At 43.1% G+C, this 17,137-nt stretch overlaps 1 non-coding gene and 1 pseudogene across 1 annotated transcript; both read left to right on the top strand.

Annotated features, from left to right (window-relative positions):
* Positions 1 to 837: 837 nt before the first annotated feature.
* LOC100388389 (large ribosomal subunit protein mL45-like) overlaps positions 838 to 17,137 on the top strand; it is a 29,522-nt pseudogene continuing 13,222 nt past the window's right edge.
* On the top strand, positions 8,449 to 8,554 carry LOC118147562 (U6 spliceosomal RNA). The gene has a single exon (XR_004734013.1). It is a non-coding gene; the product is annotated as a U6 spliceosomal RNA (small nuclear RNA).

A 17,137-nucleotide genomic window follows, 5' to 3' on the forward strand; every position in this document is an offset into this window, starting at 1 on the left:
AGGCGTGCACCACCATGCCCAGCTAATTTTTGTATTTTTCGTAGAGACAGGGTTTCACCATGTTGACCAAGATGCTCTCGATCTCTTGACCTTGTGATCCACCTGCCTTGGCCTCCCAAAGTGCTGGGATTATAGGCGTGAGCCACCGCACCCGGCACACTACCACTCTTTTAAACTCTCTATATCCTCTTATGATCTTTTTCAATAAAAACTCTCAATTTTTTACTCATATGAATTCAATATATACCTATTTTCTCTTTCCTTTTCTTGGTTTATCTTTATTTCTCACCTGCTCATAATATATTAACTATAATTTATGTAATTGTTATTTGAAAAATATGCAGTTTGTTATCTTGTTAATAAATGAAAGTCAGACCAAGCACAGTGGCTCACGGCTGTAATCCCAGCACTTTGGGAGGCTGAGGTGGACAGATCACTTGAGGTGAGGAGTTGAAGGCCAGCCTGGCAAACCTGGTGAAACCCCGTCTTTACTAAAAATACAAAAATTAGCTAAGCATGGTGGGCACCTGTAATCCCAGCTACTCAGGAGGCTGAGACAGGAGAATCACTTGAACCCAGAAGGCAGAGTTTGCAATGAGTCAGATTGAGCCACTGCCCTCCAGCCTGGGCAACAGCGGGAGACTACATCCCCCCCCAAAAAAAAAAGCTTGGCACTATGGCTCATGCCTTGTGTTAGTCTGTGGGTTGCTATAAAATACCTGAGGCTAGGTAATTTATAAAGAAAAGAGGTTTATTTAGATCATAGTTCTGCAGGCTGTTCAAGCATGGCACCAGCATCTGCCTGGCTTCTGATGAGACCTGAAGAAACTTACAATCATGGTGGAATGTGAAGGGTGAGCCAGTGTAGGAGTGTCACATGGTGAGAGAGAGGACAGGGACATCTCAGATTCTTTTAAGTAACTGGATCTCATGCAAAATCATTACCATGAGGAGAACACCAGCCATTCATGAGGGATTTGCCTCCTTAACCCAAACATCTCCCACTAGACCCCAACTCCAACATCGTGGGTCACATTTTAACATGCAGTTTGGAGGAGACGAGCATCCAAACTATATCATTCCACCACCTGCCCCCACATCTCATGTCCTTCTCCTATTGCAAAATATGATCATCCCTTCTGAATAGTCCCCAAAAGTTTCAATTCATTCCAGCATCAACGCAAAAGCCCAAAGTCCAACAACCTTGTCTGAGACTCAAGGTAAGAGTTCCTTCTACTTATGAGCCTGTAAGTTCAAAAAAAAAAAAAGTTGTTGTTTATTTATTTATTTTTTGAGATGGACTTTCATTCTTGCTGCCCAGACTGAAGTGCAATGGTATGATCTTGGCTCACTGCAACCTCTGCCTCCCGGGTCAAGCAATTCTCCTGACTCAGCCTCCCAAGTAGCTGGGATTACAGGCATGTGCCACCACCCCCAGCTACGTTTTTTTTTTTGTATTTTTAGTAGAAATGGGTTTCTCCATGTTGGTCAGGCTGGTCTTAAACTCCCGACTTCAGGTGATCTGGCAACCTTGGCCTCCCAAAGTGCTGGGATTACAGATGTGAGCCACTGCACCTGGCTGGAAAGTTGTTTATTTCTAAGACACAATGGTAGAATAGGTGTTGGGTAAACCTTTCCATTCCAAAGGAGAAATTAGCCAAAAGAAAGTGGCAACAGGCCCCACACAAGTCTGAAACCCAGCAGGGCAGACATCAAATCTTAAGAGTCCAAAATAATCTTTGACTCCCTGTCCTGAATCCAGGGCACACTGGTATGAGGGGGGAGTTCCCAAGGCATTGGTCAGCTCCATCCCTGTGGCTTTGCAGGGTGCATCCCTTGTGGCTACTCTCATGGGTTGGAATTTAATGCCCCGGGCTTTACTAGGCTCAGGGTGTAAGCTTCTGGTGGCTCTACCATTCTTGGGTCTGGAGGGCCGTGGCCCCCTTCCCTTACCTCCATTAAGCAGTGTTCTGTTGGGGACTTTGTGTGGGGGCTTCATCCCTGCAGTAAGCTTCTGCCTGGGCATGCAGGCTTTCCCATATATCCTTTGAAATCTAGGTTTAAGCCTTCACTCTTGCATTCTTCATGCCAGTGGACTTAACACCATGTGAAAACTGCCAAGGCTTACAGAAGCTTGCAGTCTTTAAAGTGGCAGCCCAGGCTACACCTGAGACCTTTTGAGCCGAGGCTGGAGCTGGAGCAGCCTGGCTATGGGGAGCAGTTTCCCAAGGCTGCACAGGGCATGGGGCGCTGGCCTGGCCTCTAAAAACATTCTTTCCTCCTAGGCTTTTTGGGCCTGTGATGAGAGGGGCTTGCTCGAAGATTAGCAACTGGCTCCCTTTTAGCCATGCTAATGTCTCTAGCAGTGGCTGCCCCATAGCCTGTGCAAATTCCTCTCCTGAAAATGCCTCTCTTTTTTTTTGAGATGGAGTTGCCCAGGCTGGAGTGCAATGATGCAACTTTGGCTCACTGCAACCTCTGCCTCCAAGGTTCAAGCAATTCTCTTTCCTCAGTCCCTGGAGTAGCTGGGATTACAGGTGCCTGCCACCACCTCTGGCTAATTTTTTTGTATTTTTTGTACAAATGGGGTTTCATCATGTTGGCCAGTCTGGTCTTGAACTCCTGACCTCAGGTGATCCACCCACTTCGGCCTCCCAAAATGCTGGGATTACAGGCACAAGCCACCATGCCTGGACCTGAAAATGCTTTGTCCTTCTCTACCATGGGGCCAGTTTGCAAATATTCCAAATTTTTGTACTCTGCTTCCCTTTTAATTATAAGTTCCAACTTTAAGTAATTGCTTTCCTCCTGAACCTCAGCATAGGTTGTCTGACCAGGCCACATCTTCATCTTGAGCGTTGCAGCTTAGAAATTTCTTCCACCTTGCCAGGCATGGTGGCTCACGCCTGTAATCCCAGCACTTTGGGAGGCTGAGGTAGGTGGATTATGTGACATCAGGAGTTTGAGATCAGCCTGGCCAATGTGACAAAACCCTGTCTCTACTAAAAATATAAAAAAATTAGCTGGGCTTAGTGGTGGGCGCCTGTAATCTCAGCTACTTGGGAGACTGAGGCAAGGAGAGTAGCTTGAACCTGGGAGGTGGAGGTTGCAGTGAGCTGAGAGTATGCCATTGTACTCTAGCCTGGGCAACAGAACGAGACTCTCTCTCAAAAAGAAAAAAAATTTCTTCCACCTCTCTTAAGTTTAACCTGTCACAAATTCCTAGATCATGTACACAATCTAGTCAAGTTCTGCTAAGGTATAACAAACTCGAATTTTTTTCCAGTCTGAGGTTCCTCATTTCCATCTGAGACTTCCTCAGACTGGCCTTTACTATTGATATTTCATCAGCATTTTTGTCACAATCACTTACCCGGTCTCTAAGACATTTGAAACTTTCCCTTCTCTTCCTGTTTTCTTCTGTAACCTCCAAACTCTTCCAATCTCTGCCCATTACACAATTCCAAAGCCGCTTCCACAGGTCAAGCAATTCTCCTGACTCAGGAGATATCTTTATAGCAACACCCCACTAGTCAGTAGCAATTTTCTGTGTCAGTCCATTAGTGTTGCTCTAAAGGAATGCCTTAGGCTGGGTAATATATTTCAAAAGAGGTTTATTTGGATTGTAGTTCTGCAGGCTATACAAGCACGGCACCAGTACCTGGTCAGCTTTTGGTAAGGCCTAAAGACATTCATGATAATGGGTGCCAGGTGCAGTGGCTCATATCTGTAATCCCAGCACTCTGGGAGACCAAGGCAGGAAGATCACCTGAGGTCAGGAGTTCAAGACCAGCCTGGCCAACATGGCGAAACCCTGTCTCTACTAAAAATACAAAAATTAGCTGGGCATGGTGGCATGCACCTGTAATCCCAGCTACTTGGGAGGCTGAGGCAGGAGAATCACTTGAACCTTGAAGGCAGAGGTTGCAGCCAGCCAAGATCATATTGCTGCACTCTAGCCTGGATGATAAAATGAGGCTCCATATCAAAAAGAAAAAAGAAAGAAAGAAAAGAAAAGAAAGAAACTTACAATCATGGTGGAAGACAAAGGGTGAACAAGTGCGGGGATGCCATATGGTAAAAGAAAAAGCAAGAGAGAGAAGGAAGAGATCCTAGAATCTTTTAAACAGCCAGATCTCATGTGAACTCATTCGTATGAGGAGGGAATGAATGAAGCCATTCATGAAAGATACACCCTTATGACCCAAACATCCTACTAGGCCTCATATCCAACGTTTAGGATCACATTTCAACATGAGATTTGGAAGGGACAAGCATCCAAACTATATTATATCTGTGATTTCAACACTTTGGGAGGCTGAGGTAGGAGGATGGCTTGAGGCCAGGAGTTCAAGACCAGCCTGGGAAACATGGTGAAATCCCATCTTTACAAAAAATAAAAAAATTAGCCAGGCATGATGGTGTGCATCTGTGGTTCCAGCTACTCAGGAGGCTGAAGTGAGAAGATCACTTAAGCGCACGAGTTCAAGGCTGCAGTGAGCTATGATGGCCCCACTGCATTCCAGCCTGGGAGACAGCAAGACCTCATCTCTAACAATGATAATTTAAATGAAAGTTTTCTTAGTCTATCACTTATTTTTGTCATTGGGGTTTGCTTACTTTTTTTTTGTTTTATAAATGCCACTAGTAGGAATATCTTTGTATACTTCATTTTTGGTTATTTTTTGAAGGGGTTTATTTTCAGATAATTTCCAAATGGAATTACCTGACCACACCTCTTACAATATTGCAAGTTACTTACCTGAAGCTATCAAGTGATGTGCAAGTGAACCCATTTCTCATAATCACAGAGTGTTACCCTTTTAATTTTTGAAATCAACTCAATAGAGATATAATATCTTAAACCTATTTGGTGTTGTATTTTTTGCCCTCTACTGGGAAGCTTGTAAGTTTTTGAAGTGATTATAGACTGTCTGCATTTCCTTGAGTATAAAATATATTTGGTCACATTGAGTAGTTGCTCACTTTCACTCACTTGTGTTGCACATTTAATAATAATCAAACATAGGCCGGGCGCAGTGGCTCACACCTGTAATCCTAGCACTCTGGGATGCTGAGGCAGGCGGATCACCTGAGGTCGGGAGTATCATACCAAACTGTTTTCATGACTCCATAATATTCCATTGTATAAATATACAGGTTGAGTAGCCTTTATTCAAAATGCTTGGGACCAGAAATGTTTCAAATTTGGGATTTTTAAAAAATCTGGGCTGCCAAGATGGGTGGATCACCTTAGGAGTTCGAGACCAGCCTGACCAACATGGAGAAACACTGTCTCTACTAAAAATACAAAATTAGCCAGGTGTGGCGGCACATGCCTGTAATCCCAGCTACTCCGGAGGCTGAGGCAAGAGAATCGCTTGAACTCGGGAGGCAGAGGTTGCAGTGAGCCGAGATCACGCCATTGTACTCCAGCTTAGGCAACATGAGTGAAACTCTGTCTCAAAAAAAAAAAAAAAACTGGGAATATTTGCATTATACTTACCGGTTGAGCATTCCAACTCCCAAAATCCAAAATTCTAAATGTTCCAAACATTCCTTTAAGCATCATGTCAGTGCTCAAAAAGTTTCAGATTTTATATTTCGGATTTTCATGGAATACTCAACCTGCACTACATTTTATTTATCCACTCATCTGATGATAGACATTTGGACTGTTTCCACTTGCTGACTATTATAAATAATGCACTACGAATATTCATGTTAAAGCTTTTGTGTGGACATAACGTTTTCAGTTCTCATGAACTAAGAGTAGACGTGCTGATTAATTCTATGCATAAGATTGTATAGTAATTCTATGTTTGACTTTTGAGGCAATGCTATACTTTTTCCAGCATGTAAGTGGCTGCATCATTTTACATTCTTAGCAGCAATGTATAAGGTTCTGATTTTTCCTTGTCTATACTTCTCATTGTCTATATGTCTGATTATAGCCATCTTGGTGCATGTGAAATGGTAACTCATTGTAATTTTGATTTGCATTTTCTCAATGATTGTGTTGAATGTTGTTTCATGTGTGCTTATTGGCCATTTTCATTATTTATTTATTTAATTTATTTTTTTGAGACAGAGTCTTGTTCTGTTGCTCAGGCTGGAGTACAGTGGCTCAATCACAGCCCACTGCAGCCTCGAATTCCTGAGCTCAAGCCATCATTCCACCTCAGCCTCCCAAGTAGCTGGAACTGCTGGCACCAGGCACGATGCCCAGCTAATTTTTTTTCTTTTAGTAAAGATGAGGTCTCTCAAAATTGCCCGGTCTGGTCTCAAATTCATGGCCTCGAAGATTCCTCCATCCTCAGCCTCCTGAAGTACTGGAATTACAAGTGTGAGCCACTATGCTCTGTGCCTTTGTATATTTTCTTTGTAGAAATGTCTGTTTAAATCTTTGTAAACTGAATTATCTTTTTTTGGTTTTGCCTTGCCTTTGTCAGGCTAGTATTGTTTTTCTATTGTTAAGCTGTCATTTTTCTTTATATATTTTGGATACTAGGCCACTGTCTGGTAGACAATATACAAATATTTTTTCCCATTCTGTGAGTTGTCTCTTCTCGATGATTATAAATTACAGGATTTGATTTTCCAAGTTCAAGCTAGTTTATATTTGTCAAGTTTACTCATGCTATAATGTGTGGTTTGGCTTATTATATTTTGTGTGGGATTTTTACTTAGGTACTAATGTGTTTCTCTCTCTTATTTTAAGGAGGGTACCCATTTGTTATATCACATAACAAAAGATCCAGATGTGGATGGGCTTAGATACCCTTTCTCTGAAGTTCTCTGGGCTCTTCCACTTTCCAGGAACATACTTTTTTTTATTTTTATCTTTTTCTGCTTCAGACTGTTTGTTGTCAAATAGAAGTACCATCACTCAGGTCTACCCACAAACCACCCAGACACTCAGCATGGCAGGCAAGAAGATCCCAGGGCTGAGCCAGTACAGCTGTCACAAGGCATTGATGATCAAGGTAACATCACCCAGTAGAGAGGCAGTAAAGGGTGGTGTCACCGCTGTCAGCCTTGCTGAGGTCACCGGCATCCTCTGCTTCTGTGAAGGGGCTGGCAGGCAGGCATGCCTCACCTCTGCAGGCTGCCCTAAGTTTGCCCAGGGTGGCAGGGGTGGGAAGTGCCAGCCAGCACAGAATGAGGGGAACCCAGGTAGCAATTAAGTGGGGATAAATAGCCATTACCAAGGAGGCATGACAACTGCAGGAGACCGCAGTCTATTCACAAGCAACTGCTTATTTTCCCATTGATCCTTGGCGGGATAGGGCCTTGCCTTCTGCAGCACCCCAAATAACAGGCTCGCAAAGCCCAGTGCTAAGAGGTGGCATCTGAGAAGAATCCGCTCAGGTCTTCCTGTCTGTTTTATCTTAAGGCCTGCCAGGAGAAGAGATAATTACAGGTCTGATATTTTGTTCCATCATAGACAATGGAGGGATCAACACATGCCTCTCTGAAATCAGATTAAAAAATTTTTAAAAGGTTTCAGCTCAGGAAGATATCAGCATTTCCCACAGGTTTCAGTTGGATGACAAGGGAGAGATTGAGAAGGAAGAAAGGAAGAAAGGGAGGGAGGAAGGAAGGAAGGAAATGAAACTTGATGACTCTAAAAACAGAAATCATCAACATGGAGGGTGCTAAGCAGACTTTGCTTTTCTATTGTCCCGTCCCCTCCCCCCGAATATCTTTCCCTTGGCTCGTCACACAATCTGAAAGGCACCCATTCAGGACTTATTCAATCTGAAGCCAAGAATCCCTATTGAAGCCTAATCTCTCCAGGAAGGTTTGCATGGATGTTAGACCCTCTGCTGGACCTGCCTTTATCCTTCAAAGTCGCTATAAAGCATGGTTTGGGTCTCTTTAGGGAAGCAGTACAGTCTAGAGTTAAATGCACAGGGTTCAGAATTAAATTTCTACATTTGACTAGAGTCCTGTATTCACTAATGTTGACCGTGCACTATGTGACCTTGAGCTTCAACTCCCCACGCCCTTATCTGGAAAATAAAGAGAGCAGTGCCTTATCTTGTATTATGTCTGATGACAAAATACGTGAAAAGACACTTAGTTCATTCATAGCAAGGACCAGTAAATGTTAGCTGGATTTTTCCCCATCCTGATGAGGGGAGTAATCAGTCCAAGAATGAGCACTGAGCATCCAGAAGGGGTTGCAAACTCACATGGCTTCAGGGGTCCAGTGATGCTGGAGACATGTTAAGCAGGCAGGGTGTCGCTTTTTCAACAACCACACTTTTTACAGCAGTGTCATGTAATTTGTTTCCATTGTAAATGACTCCCTATTGAAATTTGAGGCATTTACCATTCCCCCCAAATCTAAGTCATAAATGTTTATATTACTTTGGTTTGGTTTGGTTTCTGCAATAAGAATGTATATTTTTATAATAATTTTTAAAAACCAATGAAGATTTGGCTAGGTTCCACAGCGCATATACTACAAATTAGAACAATACAGAGAAAATAAGCATGGCCTCTGCACCAGGATGACATGCAAATTCAAGGAGCATTCCATCAAAATAAATAAATAAATAAGGATTTGAAGTAATGAGAGAGAGAGAGAGAAAGGGAAATTGAGATGAATGAAACCTAGTCTAAGCCAGAAAGGAAAAGTCCTTTCTTTTTCTCTCTTCCTTCCTTTCTTTCTTCCCTCCTTCCTTCCTTCTTTCTATTCCTTTTTTTTTTTTTCTGATATGGAGTTTTGTTTTTGTTGCCCAGGCTGGAGTGCAATGGTGCAATCTCAGCTCACCACAACCTCTGCCTCCCAGGTTCAAGGGATCCTCCTGCCTCAGCCTCCTGAGTAGCTGGGATTACAAGGATGTGCCATGCCCAGCTAATTTTTTTGTATTTTCAGTAGAGACGGGGTTTCTCTACTAAAGCTCAAGTTGGTCGGGCTGGTCTCAAACTCCTGATCTCAGGTGATCTGCCCACCTCAGCTTCCCAAAGTGCTGGGATTACAGGCCTGAGCCACTGCGCCCAGCTTTCTTTTCTTTACTTTTTTCTTTTTTTAATTTTCTTTTCTTCTGATACAGGGTATCACTGTGTCACCCAGGCTGTAGTGCAGTGGCACGATCTCTGCTCACTGCAGCCTCAATCTCCTGGGCTTAGGAGATCCTCCCACCTCAGCCTCCTGAGTAGCTGAGACTACAGATGAAAGCTACTATGTCCAGGTAATTTTTGTATTTTTTGTAGACATGTAGTTTCACCATGTTGCCCAGGCTGGTCTCAAACTCCTGGGACTCAGGCAATCCATCTGCCTAGGCTTCCCAAAGTCCTGGGATTACAGGCATGAGCTACTGTGCCTGGCCCAAAAAGTTCTTTCATATTAAATGATTTTGTTTTCAGCTTTATTGAGTCATAATTGGAAAATAAGTATTGTATACATTTTAGGTGTACAATGTGATGTTTTTATATATGTATACATTGTGAAATGATCACCATAATCAAGCTAACTGGCATATCCATCACCACTCATACTTAACTTTTTTTTTTTTGGTGGTAAGAACACATCAAGTCTTTTGTGACAGTTTTAAGAGTGGAAGGAGCAGGCCGGGTGCTGTGGCTCCCGTCTGTAATCCCAGCACTGTGAGAGGTGGAAGCGGACGGATCACTTGATATCTGGAGTCAACACTATCTTGGCCAACATAGTGAGACTCCCTCTCCACAAAACAACAAAAACAAAAACTAGATTAGCTGCGCATGGTGGTATGTGTTTGTGGTCCCAGCCACTTGGGAAGCTGAGGTGGGAGGATCCCTTGAGCCCTGGAGGTTGAGGCTGCAGCTACTATACTCCAGCCTGAGCCACAGAGTGAGACCCCTGTCTCAAAAACAGAGAGCAAAGAGTGGAAGAAGTCAAAGGACCCGAGTCCGGCCACAGTGGCTGTCTCTAGGTCTGAGTGGGCTGTGAAGAACTTCAGCAGGGATGGCTCACACAGAAGCTGTGGCTCTGAGCCTGGCAAAGCTCTGATCTATAGAACAAGGACTCAGAGAGGCCATGAGGTGGAGCCAGGTTAGATGTGGAATCAGAAAAGCCAGATCCCAGTACTAGCCTCTGAACTTGCCTAGCTCTAGGCTCTTGAGAAATTCTTCAAACTTTTTTGAATCTCACTTTCTTTGTCCCCAGGATGAGGATACAAGCTGATACCTCGAGGGGTGGTTGGAAATATTAAAGGGGTTATATATGTAGAAATCATATGTAGGTTGTTAAACTATACTTTGTAAGTGTAAATTACAAAAGAGTGTTGAATTTGTAATCTGAATGTCTAGTCCTCACTTTCTCACTTGCCAATCTGAGCATCGGTCATCTCTTATATAAAAGGGATTTAGAAACCTTTCTCCTACCTTAGCAGGTTGTTTGGGGTGATGCCCAGTCTACTCAGTGTACTTGGAAGTACATTGGTTGTGGAACAGGTAAAACATAACAAGAATAAATGACTTTTATTTGTATTATTTCCATCAGAATTGCTGCGCTATCTAACACAATGCCTTGCCCCGACAGCTATTTGGTGAATTAAAATGATTCTGATTAATTTCATCCTATCATTTTCTGGTAAGCAACTAAGGTGGTTTCTTATTGGCTGCAGGATACACCCAAGCTCCTCTTCAATCTTCACACCTCTTTCTAATCTTGTCCTACCCATGTAAAGATAAATAAATAAAACATGAAGGGCGGGCACAGTGGCTCTCGCCTGTACTCCCAGCACTTTGGGAGGCCGAGGCAGGTGGATCACCTGAGGTCAGGAGTTCCAGATCAGCCTGACCAACATGGTGAAATGCTGTCTCTACTAAAAATACAAAAGTAGCCAGACGTGGTGGTGGGTATCTATAATCCCAGCTACTCAGAAGGCTGAGGCAGGAAATTGCTTGAACCCAGGGCTGGAGGTTGTAGGGAGCCAGGATTGTGCCATTGCACTCCAGCCTGAGCAACAGAGCAAGACTCCATCTCAAAAAATAAACAAACAAACAAAATCTTGATTGAGGTATAATTATGTACAGAAAATGAACCCGTTTCGGTAGTCATTTGGCTATGTTTAGGTACTTATAAAGCCATTTACGCACCATCCAGTCAAGATGTAGAACACTTTCTTCACCTCACAGAACTCCCTCCTGCCCCTTTGTGGTGACTGCTCATCCAGCTCATCACAGATCTTATTTCTGTCACCATAGTTCAGTTTTGCTTGCTATAGAACTTCATATAAATGAAATACACAGTGTAGTCTTTTTGTCTGGTTTCTTTCACTCAGCATGATAATTGTGAGATTCATCTGTGTTATTGGAGATATCAATAATTCATTGTCTTTTTCTTGCTGAGTTATATTCCACTATGTAGATGTACTTCAGTTTCTTTATCTAGTCCCCCATTGATGAACGTTTGGTTGATTTCCAGTTCTCAGCTATTATGAATAAAGCTACTGTTTTAGTCTGTTTTTGCTACTATAATATTAGAATGCTAGACTGGGTAACTTTTTTTTTTTTTTTTTTGAGGCAGAGTTTCGCTCTTGTTACCCAGGCTGGAGTGCAATGGCGCGATCTCGGCTCACCGCAACCTCCGCCTCCTGGGTTCAGGCAATTCTCCTGCCTCAGCCTCCTGTGTAGCCGGGATTACAGGTGTGCGCCACCATGCCCAGCTAATTTTTTGTATTTTTAGTAGAGACGGGATTTTACCGTGTTGACCAGGATGGTCTCGATCTCTTGACCTTGTGATCCGCCCGCCTCGGCCTCCCAAACTGCTGGGATTACAGGCGTGAGCCACCACGCCCGGCTAGACTGGGTAACTTATAGAAAACAGAAATTTATTTCTCAGAGTTCTGGAGTCTGGAAACTCCATGACCAAGGCATCAGCATCTGGTGAGGGCTATTCTCTGCTTCCAAGATGGAGCCTTGAACATCGCATCTTCCAGAGGGGAGGAAAACTGTGTCCTCACATGGTGGAAAGTGGAAGGGGAAAAAAAGGGTCCAATTTCTTCCATTAAGCTCTTTTATAATAGTGTTAATCCACTCATGAAAGCAGAGCCCTCCTGATCTGAACACCTTCCCAAAGGCCCTACCTCTCAACACTGTTGCATTAGGGATTAAGTTTCCAAAACATGGCCAGGCATGGTGGCTCACACCTGTAATCCCAGTACTTTAGGGGGCCTAGGCAGGAGGATGTCTTGAGCCCAGGTGCTCAAGACCAGCACGGGCAATATAGTCAGTATTCATCTTTACAAAAAATAAACAACTAGCCAGGCATAGTGGTGTGCACTTGTGGTCTCAGCTACTCAGGAGCCTGAGGCATGAGGATTGCTTGAACCTGGAAGGTAAAGGCTACACTCAGCCATGATCATACCACTGCATTCCAGCCTGGGCCACAGAAGGAGAACCTGTCTTTAAAAAATAATAGTAAAGTAAAATAGGTTTCCAATACATGAATTTTGGAGGGACACATTCAGAACACGGCAGCTGCTATTGTATAAATATTTATACGGAAGTGATTTTGTGGATATCTGCTGCTGCCTAGAAGTGGAATTTGCTGGATCATAAAACAGGTGTTTTTGTCATTTTTATATGAAATTTATAATCTGGTATACAAAGGTGATAGTACCATTTTATTCTCTTATCATCTGTGTATGAAGTTCTCGTTTGTTCCACACCCCCTTTTTTTTTTTTGAGACAGAGTCTTGTTCTGTCACCAGGCGCCAGGCTGGAGTGTAGTGGCACAATCTTGGCTCACTGCAATCTCTACCTCCTGGGTTCACGCAATTCTCCTGCCTCAGCCTCCAAGTAGCTGGGACTACAGGCACACGCCACCATGCCCAGCTAATTTTTGTATTTTTTAGTAGAGACAGGGTTTCACCATGTTGGCCAGGATGGTCTCGATCTCTTGACCTCATGATCCGCCCGCCTTGGCCTCCCAAAGTGCTGGGATTACAGGCGTGAGCCACTACACCCAACCTGTTTTGCATCCTTATCAACTCTTGCAATTACCAGTCTTTTAACGCTTAGCTATTATTGTGGTTTTCATATGCATTTCCTTGATGATTCATTATGTTGAACATAACTTCTTGTGCTTATGAACCATTTGATTATCTTCTTACGTGATTTCTGGTCAAAATTTTGACCATTTAAAAAATTGGGTTGGGGGCTGGGCATGGTGGCACACACTTGTAATCCCAGCACTTTGGGAGGGATTTTTGAGAAATTCTTTGAATATTTTTGAATTTCATTGTCTTTGTCCCCAGGATGAGAATATAAGCAGATACCTCATGGGGTGGTTGGGAATACTAAAGGGATCATATATGTGCAAATCTACCTGGGAGGCTAAGGTGGGAGGATCCCTTGAGCCCTGGAGGTTGAGGCTACAGCTACTGCACTCCAGCCTGAGCAGATCACTTGCAGGGCAAGAAAATCATTTGAGCTCAGGAGTTTGAAAACAGCCTGGGCAACATAGCAAGACCTACTCTCAAAAAAATGGGTTGGTTTTCCTATATTAATTTGTATGAATTATTATTATTATTTGTTTGTTTGAGACAGAGTCTTACTCTGTCGCCCAGGCTGGAGTGCAGTGGCTTGACCTCAGCTCACTGCAACCTCTGCTGCCCAGGTTCAATTGATTCTCTTGCCTTAGCCTCCCAAGTAGCTCAGATTATAGGTGCCTGCCACCATACCCAGCTAATTTTTGTAGTTTTTAGTTGAGATAGGGTTTCACCATCTTGGCCAGGCTGGTCTTGAATTCCAGACCTTGTGATCCACCTGTCTCAGCCTCCCAAAGTGCTGGGATTACAGGCGTGAGCCACTGTGCTTAGCTATTGGTGTTATTATTAACTAATTTATTTATTTATTTATTTTCGAGACAGAGTTTTGCTCTTGTCACCCAGACTGGAGTGCAATAGCACAGTCTTGGCTCATTGCAACCTCAGCCTCCCAGGTTCAAGGGATTCACCTGCCTCAGCCTCCCAAGTTGCTGGAATTGCAGGTGCCCACAACCACACCTGGCTAATTTTTGTATTTTTAGTAGAGACAGGGTTTCACCATGTTTGTCAGGCTATTCTCAAACTCCTGACCTCAGGTGATCCTCCCACCTCAGCCTCCCTCCCAAAGTGCTGGGATTACAGGCGTGGGCCACCTCGCCCAGCCTGAATTATTTCGTATTGTGATTCAAGACATTTGCTACAAATGCACATTGTGAATATTTTCCCTCAGTCTGTAGCTTGCCCTTTTATTATCTTTGGAGAATAGAAGTATTTATGAAGTCAAATTTATTTATTTCTTCTTTAACATTTTTTGTGCCCTGTCCAATAAATCTTTGATAACTTCAAAATTGTTTTTCTGTTGTGTTTTATTTCTGGAAGCTTTCTGGTTTGGGTTTTTATGTTTTGTCTGTGATTAATTTCAAGTTAATTTTATATGTGGAGGCCGGGCGTGGTGGCTCATGCCTGTAAACCCAGCACTTTGGGAGGCTGAGGTGGGTGGATCTCGAGGTCAGGAGTTCAAGACCAGCCTGGCTGACATGGTGAAACCCCGTCTCTATTAAAAATACAAAAATTAGCTGCCTGTAATCCCAGGCAAATCCATCTAAAAAACAAAACAAAACAAAAAACAAAAATAAAATTGCATGTGGAATGAGATTGTGCTGGGATTAAATTTTTTTCCTTAAAAGATATAGTTTCAACACTGGTTTTTTTTTTTGAGATAGAATCTTGCCCTGTTGCCCAGGCTGGAGTGCAATGGCTCGATGCTGTTGGCTCAATGCAACATCCGCCTCTTGGGTTCAAGCGATTCTCCTGCCTCAACCTCCCGAGTAGCTGGATTATAGGTGAGCACCACCATGCCCGGCTAATTTCTTTGTATCTTTAGTAGAGGTGGGGTTTCACCATGTTGGCCAGGCTGGTCTCAAACTGCTCACCTCGTGATCTGCCCACCTCAGCCTCCCAAAGTGCTAAGATTGCCGACTTGAGCCACCGTGCCCAGTCAGCACTGCTTTTTAAGAATAACTTTCTTGACCAGGCTCAGTGGCTCACGCCTGTAATCCCAACACTTTGGGAGGCTGAGGTGGGCAGATCATCTGAGATCAGGAGTTCAAGACCAACCTGGCCAACATGGTGAAACTCCATCTCTACTAAAAATACAAAAATTAGCTAGGCATGGTGGCAGGTGCCTTTAATCCCAGCTACTTGGGAAGCTGAGGCAGGAGAATTGCTTGAACCTGGGAGGCAGAGGCTGCAGTGAGCCACTACACTCCAGCCTGAGTGACAGAGTGAGACTCTGTCTCAAAAAATAATAATAACAGGCTAAGCATGGTGGCTCACACCTGTAATCCCAGCACTTTCAGAGGCCTAGGTGGGCAGATCACCTGAGGTTGGGAGTTTGAGACCAGCCTGACCAACATGGAGAAACCCCGTCTCTACAAAAAATAAAAATAAATAATCATTCAACAGATTTAATAGCTATGAAGCTATTTAGATTTTTAAATTTCTTCTTGGGTCCATTTTGATAAATTACTTTATTATGGCTTTTTAAAAATAATTTTTCTTCTTTTTTTAATTTTTGATTTTTAAAAAAATATGTATTAGTTTTTTTTTTTTTAAGTTTTTGTTCTTTTCAATCTAATCTCATGACAGATTAGATAAATTATGGTTTTGGAGGCTGGGCGCGGTGGTTCACGCCTGTAATCCCAGCACTTTGGGAGGCTGAGATGGGCAGATCATAAGGTCAAGAGATCAAGAGCATCCTCGCCAACATGGTGAAACTCGTCTCTATAAAAAAAAAAAAAAAAATTCTGGTTTTGAAGGAAGCTGTCCATTTTATCTCGGTTGTTGAACATATTGGATGAAGTTCTTTATAAGATTACCCTATTATTTGTATATATGTGTAAGATCTATAGTAAATAAAAAGAACACTCCTGCACTGAATAGGAGTTGGCAGAAAATCTCTAAGAATCTTTCTAATGTGAGACTTCAGGAGTGATAACCTGTTATGAAATGAGAGATCATATGGGCCTTCTCTGCAGTTCTCTGCCTCTAGATTTTCTTAGTTCTTCAGCTATCAATCAAAAGTAGGCATCATGTTCTCACCAGTAACATTCTTTCCTCTCTACCTCATCTTCCTTTCTCTCCCTCCCTTTTAGAGGAGTTGCTCCAAGCTTTTGCTCTATTGCAAATGAACCTAAAATGGCAATTTAAATTTGCAATGGTAATTTGAATGCAGTGGTTTCCTTAGCAACAAAAACTTATTTGTGGTTCAGACTTTGGAATTTAAAAAATCTCAGAGGTCTAATTAGTACTTTTCCTGAGCAAGCCATTTACAACCAATATTTTGAAAACCCAACATAATTTTAATATAATGAATTAAGATTATTGTATCACAGCAGGTACATGGGGCATTGGATTCCCCAACCCACTTTCCACAAACTTCCTGGAACTAAAACTTAACAAAAATTCCTAAGGACATAGTACCAGCTTCTCCAACCCAGCAAGTCCTGCGTGGATGAAATACTGACCACAGAAAAGACAGCCATTCTTGCCAAATCCCTGACCATTTTAACCCAGTAACAGGCATGGCTTAGAGTTAGAAAGGTTTCATTCTTGGGTGGCACAGGCATACGGTGTCAAATCCTCCTCCCAAACCACCTGCTACCTCCTACCTCCAACACGTACACACAGACACACGCGCGCGCGCGCACACACACACACACACACACACACACAGCAGTGTTCTGCACTGTTTCTTCTCCAAATTATCAAATTATCCAGTGGTCAAAAGGTATTTGGTCCCATCCAGTCTCTCTCAGTTTGTGGTAGGACTAATTTGTTAATGGGGCTCCAGAAGGAAAGTGCCTAATGTTTCTTCTAATTGGACATGACTGCTTCAGAATGACTGCGGCTGCCAGCCAGTTCTCACTGTCCCCGAGGCTGGATAATAAGCTTCTCCCATCGGGCCCTGGGTCCTGACCAGGACCATCTGCGGTAATGAACTTGGAAGGCTCATTGTAGATTGCAAAAAAGGAAAAGAGAGAGAAAAGCACAGTCCAGCTCTTGTCAGGGGGCTCAATTATGGCTTCTGTCAGCTTAACAAAAGAAATTCAGAAAAAGCTAGGATTAGAAGGGGTGCGGGGGAGCAGGCAAAG

The sequence above is a fragment of the Callithrix jacchus genome, chromosome 14, assembly GCF_049354715.1.
Source record: "Callithrix jacchus isolate 240 chromosome 14, calJac240_pri, whole genome shotgun sequence".
NCBI classification, from domain to species: Eukaryota; Metazoa; Chordata; class Mammalia; order Primates; family Cebidae; genus Callithrix; species Callithrix jacchus.